Source organism: Rutidosis leptorrhynchoides, chromosome 4 (genome assembly GCF_046630445.1).
Source record: "Rutidosis leptorrhynchoides isolate AG116_Rl617_1_P2 chromosome 4, CSIRO_AGI_Rlap_v1, whole genome shotgun sequence".
NCBI classification, from domain to species: domain Eukaryota; kingdom Viridiplantae; phylum Streptophyta; class Magnoliopsida; order Asterales; family Asteraceae; genus Rutidosis; species Rutidosis leptorrhynchoides.
The window spans coordinates 436,898,225-436,912,286 of NC_092336.1; positions in this window are offsets into that span (position 1 = coordinate 436,898,225).

A 14,062-nucleotide genomic window follows, 5' to 3' on the forward strand; every position below is an offset into this window, starting at 1 on the left:
TTACTTTCTTTGTTTTCTTGTTGTTTTGATCATTGAATTTTCCTGACGGATGACGTCTACGAAACTATAGAATAGAAAGTGTTTGGATTACTGAGTTAAAGGATCCTATAGCTCAAGCCCCTGGACCTGAATAGGTCATTACGAATTGAAAATCTTTAATCAAAAGATTATCAGATTACATACTTATCATCTAGACACGTCATACTGCCATTATTAGAGTATAGACACATCATATCTTATTATATCTTATCGTATCTATCTCAATAATCTTTGTCTAACACTTCTCCTAAATTTCCTCCGTAAATTACGGAAATCTTTTTGCTACATATACATATTCAAGGAGATGAATATATCATCCAGTATTCAACACTAATCTCATATCAAACCCTAATTCAAATCACATAATATGGATTTCTCAACTGATTCCTCGAGCTCCAATGGCAGCATAACCGGAACAAACGAACCAATCAGCCATCATCTATTTTGGATGAATTGGGGATGGGTTCGTAGTAAACTTAATCAATGGAGACAAGAAGAAGGTAATCCCTTCCATCAACCGAATTCACCTCTTGGTGAAGAACCTGAAGCACTTACCGGCGAACCCTTTCGGAACACTATTTTCACCCTCATTACCAGGATATCCAGTCACGAATATATAATATCTAAAATTCTAGATCTTATTCATCCACTTGTCCGAACTGCCAATCATCCCGGAATAATAGAAGAAGTCAACGAGCTTTGCGCTCGAGTAATGGCTCTGGAGAATATGGTGCGAAACCTACGAACACCAGCAGCAGCACCAGCAGCATAACCAGTACCACCAGTACCATCAGCATCACCACCAACATCATCAACTTCACCAACGACAACATCCGCATTTCACGCCTCAACATTACACTCAGTACCTCAAACATCAACATCATACGCCTCATAGATACCAAGGAATATTAGTACTAATGAGTTAAGATGTATTGACTCATTCTTCCTGAAGAATTATATATGTATACTTTAAATATATATGGTTTGGAACAATAATAAATCTTTCGTACTAAGCTATTACGTGTGAATCTTAACTAGTATGTACTACTTGGTTAATTCATATCCCTAATATGCTATGATGTACATCCTTCATTAATGACTTAACAATCGTTAATCACTGCTTCACCACAATAAACTCCATTTTATAATAAACCAAGTGTATTATTAAAATGCATGTATGAATTTACACTTCTATTTTCGATGTACTCGAAACTTTCTAGAAAACATCATTAGTGCCTTATGAATTTCACAAGAATTCCACGAGCACCAACATCATATACCGAGGTATATCAAAAACAATGAACGATGAAGTATTGATTCATAACTTCATTAGCGAAATATTTCGCGACAATTATGAAATCTCTAAGGTTTTGGAGATTATTTATTTTCGTTTCAACCGCAAACCAAATGAGTTTAATATTATATTAATTCATTAAAACCATGATTACATCTGAAGAATACATATATGAACGTATATCTTCTCTTTTGTACAAACTATTAATTGTGAAAATATTTTAACGGGTAGGTAAAACCCGAGAGATATTCATATCTCATATAAATATGTTACATTGTACATTCTTCCATTCTGATTCAGCAGTTGTTAACTATACTACTTACATTCACATGATATATGTATACGTTTACTAAGGAACAACCATTTTTCATACAAATTCAATTACATATTCTGATTTTGACATATCGGAATTTAAGTAAAGCTTTAGCAAGTATTATCTTCCTAAAGATCACTACATTCATGAATTATATTCATTCGTATTCTATGAAGAATTATCACATCAAACCACCGAACTTACCATTTCTTACTTTTGAAAATCACAACATTTCTTCGTCAACCATTACATCCATTGATGGATGCATCTTACGCTTAAACACTTCAAATTCAAAATTCTTGAATTCATCCTTGACGATCACAATCAGCGTCTAATCATCTAAAAACGAAATTTCTTGAAACCATCTCGGATTGATAACAGATGATTCAAATATGACTGCATTAAATGCAGAGGAAACAGAAAAATTGTAGATGGTCTTAAGGACCAACAGTTTGATAATAAAGAATGGTACGTTGGAAACGCTCAAAAGAAAATTTGGAACTGAAATACGGATTGAGCTAACCATGGAGGAGACCAAGGACAAATACAAGGACCAAACCCTATATTCAAATAATCCAGGTAATTCTGGATCCGATGAAATCTTTAGAAAATATCTTGCTCCGAAGTTATGTTAAAAGCTTGCGGAAAATTTTTCTTCATCAACCTTCGAACTTAGAAATTCCAAAATTTCGTTATAAATATCCTCTATATTTCTGAAGATATTTTCATAACGATTCTTGTCCATAATTAAGTATCTCTTTGCGATATCTTTATAAAGGAAACTATTTTAGTTTCTATATTCAGTAAAATTCAAGTTTAAATTATAAATGTTTTGAAGTAGCGTTGGGAATTGAAGCATGAGTTAGTATAATATAATGACGTCAGGCCAACGTAATTATATTACAGTAAGTCATGCTAAGTTTTTAATGGAAGATGATGATTCATAGACTTTATAATCATCATTTGCCATGTTACACGACTCTTACATTCTATTTAACCTCTAAACATATCAAGAAAATATTTTTCTTGATGATTCGGTCTTTTTCGGATATTCTGGTAATATGACAAATCAAATCGTGCTATTACCTTTTCCTTTTTCCTTTATATATTATGATCATTCGAAACTTCATACCTATGAATTCTGGACCATTACTCGCTTGACTTGAAGTCGAGAAGAAGAAACAAAACCATAAAGCTCCGACATATAAGGGAAAATATAAAGCCCGATAACAACACGGAAATTACAAACTGTGTATATTAATGTGTATAGCAATATAAAGACACGGGATAACTAAAAACACTATAACCCCAAGAGCATAGTAGAAGTAAACAGATTCCTCTGGCGGTAAAAGAAAAAGAAGAATGACTGCATAGATGGTCAATATAATAACCAGGATCAGAACTGGATTAAGCATTTTCTTAATCTTTTGGAAGTTTGAATTGAGAAAGAAAGTATAGAAGTGGTGAAGATAATGAAACGGAAGAAGCTAATTTATAGCAAAATTCCAAACACATCAATCGAGGCAAATCACCGCATTTAATCAAACAAATCTCAAAATTTCGTAAATACCGGAGAATCAAATCTTATAGATTACGAAGATTTCCTTTAATCCCTTGAATTCCGGAAATCAATCATGACTACGTCAAACGTTAAGGCGAACATTTAATTTTCTCATTCACTCTTTTACGATAGCTTCGTTTATACGCTTCCTATAATCGAATCGTTTTATCCATATTATTCAATAGTGATAAAACTTTATTTTTCAGCTTATATTCATCATTACAATATTCTTGTTGTAAACAATGATGATCTCTATCAAATTTCATGACTGTGATTTTCATAAACTACTCTCTGTTTGTCTGCCCTAATATTGTGGCGTAAAACGCTTAAAGTTTTAAATGAGCTCAATACTATTCATAACACATTTCATGTATCCAATTTACTGAAATGACTTGTATAACATCATCATTTTGAATGATATCCGCATTAATGATAAAATGCACTTCATGGTTCAAACTCTTGAAACAAAACAATATTCTATCCGTTGGAATTCACACAAGGCTCCGAACATACTTAGGAATGTGAAGACCAAATAAAACGTAAATATCCTCATCTATGTACGAACAACGCCGACTGATGGCAATAACTAAATTTCGGGACGAAATTTCTTTTAACGGGTAGGTACTATAACAATTCAGAAATTTCCGACTAAATTTAAACCTAACTTTGACTAGTTCCGACGACTCACGAACAATTATTTGTAAATAAATACGCATTACTTTGATATATTAATATTATTATTTTTATTCTTATTTATCATTAATAATATTATTATTATTAATATAATTATTATTAATTAGTATTATTAATATGATTATTAATTATTCATATCAATTAAAAATAAAATAAAAAGTCAAATAAAGAGTACTATAATTATTATTAGTGCTTTATTAAAAGTATTATTATTTATAAATATATTTATATTTAATTATTAATATATATATATTAAATATTAATTAAAATTTAAAAAAAAAAATTAAAAGTCAAAAGAAGTGTACACCAACTGCTTTATTTTTTTTATATATAATATGATTCACGTTTTTTTATTTATTTTTATTTATTTTATTTTTCTGTTCTTAATTGACTAATTGTATATGTGATCCCTTTTCAATTCTATAAATCAAACGATCTTTATCTGTTATTCACACAATCACTCAATTATTCATCTCCATTATCAATTACACCTTGTGTACTGAAATTTAACAGAAATAATTTTTTTTTCTCGTATACCTCTGTACTTGAACTCAAATTATAAAGGCTCGATTTTATACTGTTTTTCAAAATCTAGAAATGTAGTTGTGTTAGGATTCGTCTATTCAAACTTCCTGTAAAATCCCAAGTTCCAATTCCTCATAACGAATCTAAATTTTGAAGTCAAACTTTTGGTTTTTAAAAGTTAAACTTTGTTCATCAATCGAATTCGTGTTATCCGTTTCGATTCAAGTTAAATTGATGATTTGGAATGTTTTCACGAATGATTTCTAAACTATTTCATGTTATAATCATAGTCTGATACGTGATCAAAATCAAAAATCAAATTTTTTTTTTTAAAAGTTGCAAGCTTCAGCAGCAACATTTTATTTTTATTTTTTCTTCTTCTTTTTTTGTTGTTAATCCTCTAAAACTAAATGATTTCTGTTTTGTTTATACATTTTTAAAAACAAACAAAGTATAGTTTCATTAAGAATTTAAAAAAAAAAAAAAAAACTATCAACTAGTTGTTTTGTGAAGAAGATGAAGTAGAGATATGGGTTATAATTAAATGGATTATGTTTAAATCAAAAAAAGAAAGGATGGAGGGGTGGTTAAGGGTGTTTGTGTGTGCGTGAGGTCTCGGGTTCAATCCTGGTTCGTGTTTTTTTTTTTTTAAAAAAGGGCATTCTAAGGTTCGTGAATCCGAGGTCAACACGACTCTGCACTTGTTCAGTGCCATCCTATGCATATTTACTACAAACTGTCGTATCGTATCGTGAGTTTCATTTGCTCCCTTTTTATCTATATTTTTGGGCTGAGAATACATGTACAACTTTTATAACTGTTTTACGTTTAGACACAAGTACTCAAACTTTTATGCTATATACATGCTTTGTCATGCTAAATCCCTGCCGTAATATCGTTAATTGCTGAGGTATTAGATGCAAGCTTAGTTATTGTGAGTAGCGCTACTGAGATTGACGTCTCTAGTCAGTTGACCGTTGGTCTTTGACTACATAATAATGATTCAACGACATGAATAACAAGTGTCACTGGGTAACTTTTGTTTAGTCGCGATATTACAAACTACAGCATTACTTTTAGATTGATATTTCTATATCAGTCAACTCTAAACTAAATCGTGTGCTCTAACACTATTATTGAAATCATTATTTATGATAAACCTATGAACTCACCAACCTTTTGGTTGACACTCTTTAGCATGTTTATTCTCAGGTACTTATATATTATGCTTCCGCTGTGTATTTGCTAATTGAAAGCAACATTTCAACGAGTCATTCATGGATAATTGGAAGGACTTGCATTTGCTAATTTGATGATGATTGCTTGCTATGCTTGGAGTCTTCATTACATATCATATCAATTAAAGACATTTAATGCGTTGTTTATTAAATACAATGTAATCTATTTATCTTCCGCTGAGTCGTTCTCATTTATACAACTGTAATTTGATATAATTAGTCACAAATACCCCAGGCCCTATTTGGGGGTGTGACAGAGCAGTACCATCCTAGAAACGAAGTCAATAAACTCAAGGCAGAACTTAGAGAGTTACGAATACAAGGGTTCGACGTTACCACATATGAACGACGATTCACAGAGTTGTGCCTATTGTGTCCGGGAGCATTCGAAGATGAAGAAGAGAAGATCGACGCATTTGTAAAAGGGTTACCAGTAAGAATTCAAGAAGATGTGAGTTCACACGAGCCCGCTTCTATACAGAAGGCAAGTCGAATGGCTCATAAACTCATAAATCAGATTGAGGGAAGAATTAAAGAGTAGGCGGCCGAAGAAGCTAACACGAAACAACTCAAGAGGAAGTGGGAGGAAAATGGTGACAAGAGTCACCAGTACAACAACAACAACAATTACAACCACAATCGCAACAACTATCCCAACAACCGCAACAACAATCGCAACAATAACCGCAATCCTAACAATAACTACAACAAACATCCCAACAACAATAACAACTACAACAACCGTTTCAACAACAATAACAATCCCAACAACGAACTCAATAACAACAACGGCAACAAAAACCAAAAATAGCCATGTCATAGGTGTGAAGAAAATCATCAGGGTTATGCACGACATTTTGCAACAGGTGTAAAAGAAATGGTCATAGCGCGACAAAGTGTGAGGTCTACGGACCAAAGTTTAACAGAACTAAAGGAACAAATAGTGTCGGAGCAAGTAATACCAACCCTATTTGTTATAAATGTGGAAAACCGGGCCACATTATTAGAAATTGCCCGAATCAGGGAAATACTAATGGGCAGGACCATGGAAGAGTTTTCAATATTAATGCGGCAGAAGCATATGAAGACCCGGAGCTTGTTACGAGTACGTTTCTTATTGACGATAAATCTGCTTATGTTTTATTTGGTTCGGGTGCGGATAAAAGCTATATGAGTAGAGAATTTTGTGCTAAATTAAGTTGCCCATTGACACCTTTGGATAGTAAATTTTTATTCGAATTAGCAAACGGTAAATTAATTTCAGCAGATAATATATGTCGGGAGAGAGAAATTAAACTGGGGGATGAAACGTTTATAATTGATTTAATACCAGTCGAGTTAGGGAGTTTTGACGTAATAATTGGCATGGACTGGTTGAAAAAGGTGAGAGCAGAGGTCGTTTGTTACAAAAATGCGATTCACATTATGCGTGAAAAAGGAAAACCTTTAATGGTGTACGGAGAAAAGAACAACACGAAGTTAAATCTTATTAGTAGTTTGAAGGCACAAAAACTAATAAGAAAAGGTTGTTACGTCATTCTGGCACACATCGAGGAAGTTAAACCTAAAGAAAAGAACATCAGTGATGTTCCCGTTGCAAAAGAATTTTCCGATGTATTTCCGAAAGAATTACCGGGATTACCCCTACATCGATCTGTTGAATTTCAAATAGACCTTGTACCAGGAGCTGCACCAATAGCTCGTGCTCCATACAGACTCGCACCCAGCGAAATGAAAGAATTACAAAGTCAGTTACATGAAATTTTAGAGTGTGGTTTCATTCGACCAAGTACATCACCATGGGAGCTCCTGTTCTGTTTGTCAAGAAGAAAGATGGTACATTCAGGTTGTGTATCGACTACCGAGAGTTGAACAAACTTACCATCAAGAACCGCTACCCACTACCGAGAATCGACGACTTATTTGATCAACTACAAGGCTCGTCTATTTATTCGAAGATTGATTTACGTTCTGGGTATCATCAAATGCGGGTGAAGGAGGATGATATTCCAAAGACTGCTTTTAGGACGAGTTACAGTCATTACGAGTTTATGGTTATGCCGTTTGGATTGATGAACGCACCAGCTGTGTTCATGGACCTCATGAACCGAGTGTGTGGGCCATATCTTGACAAGTTTGTCATTGTTTTCATCGATGACATCCTTATTTACTCGAAGAATGATCAAGAGCATGAAGAACATTTAAGAAAAGTGCTAGAGTTGCTGAGAAAAGAAAAACTGTACGGTAAGTTTTCAAAGTGTGCATTTTGGTTGGAAGAAGTTCAATTCCTCGGTCACATAGTGAACAAAGAAGGTATTCAGGTAGATCTAGCAAAGATTGAAACCGTTGAGAAATGGGAAACCCCGAAAACTCCAAAGCATATACGCCAATTTTTAGGACTAGCTGGTTACTACAGAAGGTTCATCCAAGATTTTTTCCAGAATAGCAAAACCCTTGACTGCATTAACGCATAAAGGGAAGAAATTTGAATGGAAAGATGAACAAGAAAAAGCGTTTCAATTGTTAAAGAAAAAGTTAACTATGACACCTATATTGTCATTACCTGAAGGGAATGATGATTTTGTGATATATTGTGATGCCTCAAAGCAAGGTCTCGGTTGTGTATTAATTCAATGAACGAAAGTAATTGCTTATGCGTCTAGACAATTGAAGATTCACGAGCAGAATTATACGACGCATAATTTGGAATTAGGCGCGGTTGTTTTTGCATTAAAGACTTGGAGGCACTACTTATATGGGGTCAAAAGTATTATATATACCGACCACAAAAGTCTTCAACACATATTTAATCAGAAACAACTGAACATGAGGCAGTGCAGATGGATTGAATTGTAAAATGATTACGACTTTGAGATTCGTTATCACCCGGGGAAGGCAAATGTGATAGCCGACGCCTTGAACAGAAAGGACAGAGAACCCATTCGTGTAAAATCTATGAATATAATGATTCACACTAACCTTACTACTCAAATAAAGGAGGCGCAACAAGGAGTTTTAAAAGAGGGAAATTTAAAGGATGAAATACCCAAAGGATCGAAGAAGCATCTTAATATTCGGGAAGAGGGAACCCGGTATGGGGCTGAAAGAATTTGGGTACCAAAATTTGGAGATATGAGAGAAATGGTACTTAGAGAAGCTCATAAAACCAGATACTCAATACATCCTGGAACGGGGAAGATGTACAAGGATCTCAAGAAACATTTTTGGTGGCCAGGTATGAAAGCCGATGTTGCTAAATACGTAGGGAAATGTTTGACGTGTTCTAAGGTCAAAGCTGAGCATCAGAAACCATCAGGTCTACTTCAACAACCCGAAATCCCAGAATGGAAATGGAAAAACTTTACCATGGATTTCATCACTAAATTGCCAAGGACTGCAAGTGGTTTTGATACTATTTGGGTAATAGTTGATCGTCTCACCAAATTAGCACACTTCTTGCCAATAAGAGAAGATGACAAGATGGAGAAGTTAGCACGACTTTATTTGAAGGAAGTCGTCTCCAAACATGGAATACCAATCTCTATTATCTCTGATAGGGATGGCAGATTTATTTCAAGATTTTGGCAGACATTACAGCAAGCATTAGGAACTCGTCTAGACATGAGTACTGCCTATCATCCACAAACTGATGGGCAGAGTGAAAGGACGATACAAACACTTGAAGACATGCTACGAGCATGTGTTATTGGTTTCGGAAACAGTTGGGATCGACATCTACCGTTAGCAGAATTTTCTTACAACAACAGCTACCATTTAAGCATTGAGATGGCGCCGTTTGAAGCACTTTATGGTAGAAAGTGCAGGTCTCCGATTTGTTGGAGTAAAGTGGGGGATAGACAGATTACGGGTCCGGAGATAATACAAGAAACTACCGAGAAGATCATCCAAATTCAACAACGGTTGAAAACCGCCCAAAGTCGACAAAAGAGCTATGCCGACATTAAAAGAAAAGATATAGAATTTGAAATTGGAGAGATGGTCATGCTTAAGGTTGCACCTTGGAAAGGCGTTGTTCGATTTGGTAAACGAGGGAAATTAAATCCAAGGTATATTGGACCATTCAAGATTATTGATCATGTCGAACCAGTAGCTTACCGACTTGAGTTACCTCAACAACTAGCGGCTGTACATAACACTTTCCACGTCTCGAATTTGAAGAAATGTTTTGCTAAAGAAGATCTCACTATTCCGTTAGATGAAATCCAAATCAACGAAAAACTTCAATTCATCGAAGAACCCATCGAAATAATGGATCGTGAGGTTAAAAGACTTAAACAAAACAAGATACCAATTGTTAAGGTTTGATGGAATGCTCATAGAGGACCCGAGTTCACTTGGGAATGAGAAGATCAGATGAAGAAGAAATACCCGCACTTATTTCCAGAAGATACGTCAACACCTCCAACTGCTTAAAATTTCGGGACAAAATTTATTTAACGGGTAGGTACTGTAGTGACCCGAACTTTTCCATGTTTATATATATTAAATGAAATTATTATTTACATGATTAAGTATTTCCAACATGTTAAGCAATCAAACTTGTTAAGACTTGATTAATTGAAATAGGTTTCATATAGACAATTGACCACCCAAGTTGACCGGTGATTCACGAACGTTAAAACTTGTAAAAACTATATGATGACATATATATGATTATATATATAGGTAACATGATATTATGATAAGTAAGAATCTCATTAGGTATTTTAACAATGAGTTATATACATAAAATTGAGTTTATTGAATTAAGAAACTCGAAACGATATATATAACGATTATCGTTATAACAACGTCTTACTAAATACATATGAATCATATTAAGATATTGATACACTATGTTTAATCATGATAAATGATAAGTAAACATGTCATTATGTATATTAACAATGAACTACATATGTAAAAACAAGACTACTAACTTAAGGATTTCGAAAAGAGACATATATGTAACGATTATCGTTGTAACGACATTTAAATGTATATATATATATATATCATATTAAGATATAGTAATATATCATAATATCATGATAATATAATAATTTAACATCTCATTAGATATAATAAACATTGGGTTAACAACATTTAACAAGATCGTTAACTTAAAATTTTCAAATCAACATTTACATGTAACGACTAACGATGACTTAACGACTCAGTTAAAATGTATATACATGTAGTGTTTTAATATGTATTCATACACTTTTCAAAGACTTCAAGACACTTATCAAAATACTTCTACTTAACAAAAATTCTTACAATTACATCCTCGTTCAGTTTCATCAACAATTCTACTCGTATGCACCCGCATTCGTACTCGTAGAATACACAGCTTTTAGATGTATGTACTATTGGTATATACACTCCAATGATCAGCTCTTAGTAGCCCATGTGAGTCACCTAACACATGTGGGAACCATCATTTTGCAACTAGCATGAAATATCTCATAAAATTACAAAAATATGAGTAATCATTCATGACTTATTTACATGAAAACAAAATTACACATCCTTTATATCTAATCCATATACCAACGACCAAAAACACCTACAAACACTTTCATTCTTCAATTTTCTTCATCTAAGTGATCTCTCTCAAGTTCTATCTTCAAGTTCTAAGTGTTCTTCATAAATTCTATAAGTTTTAGTTTCATAAAATCAAGAATACTTCCAAGTTTGCTAGCTTACTTCCAATCTTGTAAAGTGATCATCTAACCTCAAGAAATATTTCTTATTTACAGTAAGATATCTTTCTAATATAAGGTAATACTTATATTCAAATTTTGATTCAATTTCTATAACTATAACAATCTTATTTCGAGTGGAAATCTTACTTGAACTTGTTTTCGTGTCATGATTCTGCTTCAAGAACTTTCAAGTCATCCAATGATCCTTTGAAGCTAGATCAATTTTCTCATTTCTAGTAGGTTTATCCACAAAACCTGAGGTAGTAATGATGTTCATAACATCATTCGATTCATATATATAAAACTACCTTATTCGAAGGTTTAAACTTGAAATCACTAGAAGATAGTTTAGTTAATTCTAAACTTGTTCGCAAACAAAAGTTAATCCTTCTAACTTGACTTTTAAAATCAACTAAACACATGTTATATATCTATATGATATGCTAACTTAATGATTTAAAACCTGAAAACACGAAAAACACCGTAAAACCGGATATACGCCGTCGTAGTAACACCGCGGGCTATTTTGGGTTAGTTAATTAAAAACTATGATAAACTTTGATTTAAAAGTTGTTCTTCTGAGAAAATGATTTTTCTTATGAACATGAAACTATGTCCAAAAATCATGGTTAAAATCAAAGTGGAAGTATGTTTTTCAAAATGGTCATCAAGACGTCGTTCTTTCGACTGAAATGACTACCTCTTACAAAAATGGCTTGTAACTTATATTTCTGACTATAAACCTATAATTTTTCTCTTTAGATTCATAAAATAGAGTTCAATATGAAACCATAGCAATTTGATTCACTCAAAACGGATTTAAAACGAAGAAGTTATTGGTAAAACAAGATTGGATATTTTTTGATTGTTGTAGCTACGGGAAATATTGTGACAATTCTATACAAATCATATCCTAGCTAACTTATATTGTATTATACATGTATTCTAATATATTATGTAATCTTGGGATACCATAGACACGTATGCAAATGTTTTGACATATCATATCGACCCATCTATATATATTATTTGGAACAACCATGGACACTCTATATGCAGTAATGTTGGAGTTAGCTATACAGGGTAGAGGTTGATTCCAAAAATATATATAGTTTGAGTTGTGATCTGGCCTGAGACGTGTATACACTGGGTCGTGGATTGATTCAAGATAATATATATCGATTTATTTCTGTACATCTAATTGTGAACAACTAGTTGTAGGTTACTAACGAGGACAGCTGACTTAATAAACTTAAAACATTAAAACGTTTTAAAAATGTTGTAAATATATTTTGAACATACTTTGATATATATGTACATATTTGTTATAGGTTCGTGAATCGACCAGTGGCCAAGTCTTACTTCCCGTCGAAGTAAAAATCTGTGAAAGTGAGTTATAGTCCCACTTTTAAAATCTAATATTTTGGGATGAGAATACATGCAGTTTTATAAATGTTTTACGAAATAGACACAAGTAATTGAAACTACATTATATGGGTGAATGATCGAAGCCGAATATGCCCCTTTTGCTTGGTAACCTAAGAATTAGTAAACCGATCTACTAATTGACGCGAATCCTAAAGATAGATCTATTGAGCCCAACAAGCCTCATCCAAAGTACCGGATGCTTTAGTACTTCGATGTTGTTTTATCATGTCCGAAGGATTTCCCGGAATGATAGGGGATATTCTTATATGCATCTTGTTAATATCGGTTACCAGGTGTTCACCATATGAATGATTTTTATCTCTATGTATGGGATGTATATTGAAATATGAAATCTTGTGGTCTATTATTATGATTTGATAATATATAGGTTAAACCTATAACTCACCAACATTTTTGTTGACGTTTTAAGCATGTTTATTCTCAGGTGATTATTAAGAGCTTCCGCTGTTGCATACTAAAATAAGGACAAGATTTGGAGTCCATGTTTGTATGATATTATGTAAAAACTGCATTCAAGAAACTTATTTTTGATGTAATATATTCTTATTGTAAACCATTATGTAATGGTCGTGTGTAAAAGGTATATTTTAGATTATCATTATTTGATAATCTACGTAATGCTTTTTAAACCTTTATAGATAAAATAAAGGTTATGGTTGTTTTAAAAATGAATGCAGTCTTTGAAAAACGTCTCATATAGAGGTCAAAACCTCGCGACGAAATCAATTAATATGGAACGTTTATAATCAATATGAACGGAACATTTCAATGTGTGGCGAGTGTTGTTCACTCCTTGCTGGCCAATTTTCGGGTGTGTATGCATGGTAGTGCCATTTGGGAGGTGCTTTCGTCGGTCACGTGCGTGTGCGAGTAGAGTCATGGTTGTTGACTAGCTTTGACATGTGAAGGTGACCGTGTTAACAGTTGTGATAGTGTGTGGAAGGGTGTAAGTCTTGGTGTTTCCAAGCATCTCCTTAGCGATGAGTTAAAAGGTTAATAGGTTAGACGTGCGGCCTATGTGGATGGTGACTAGCAGATGTCGCTAGAAAGTTATGGGCGTTGAGCTGTAAGGTTCGTTGGATTTGTGTGACTTCGAATAGTCAGGTGATGTGTCTCACCAGGAGTAGACCCCGTAAGGGTCGAGTTCTTGAGACCCAGTTGTAGTGATGAGAGTTGCATAACACTGCATCAGGCGCCTCCTTATACCGCTAGTGGAATGTTTCACTCCGATTGTGTGATTAC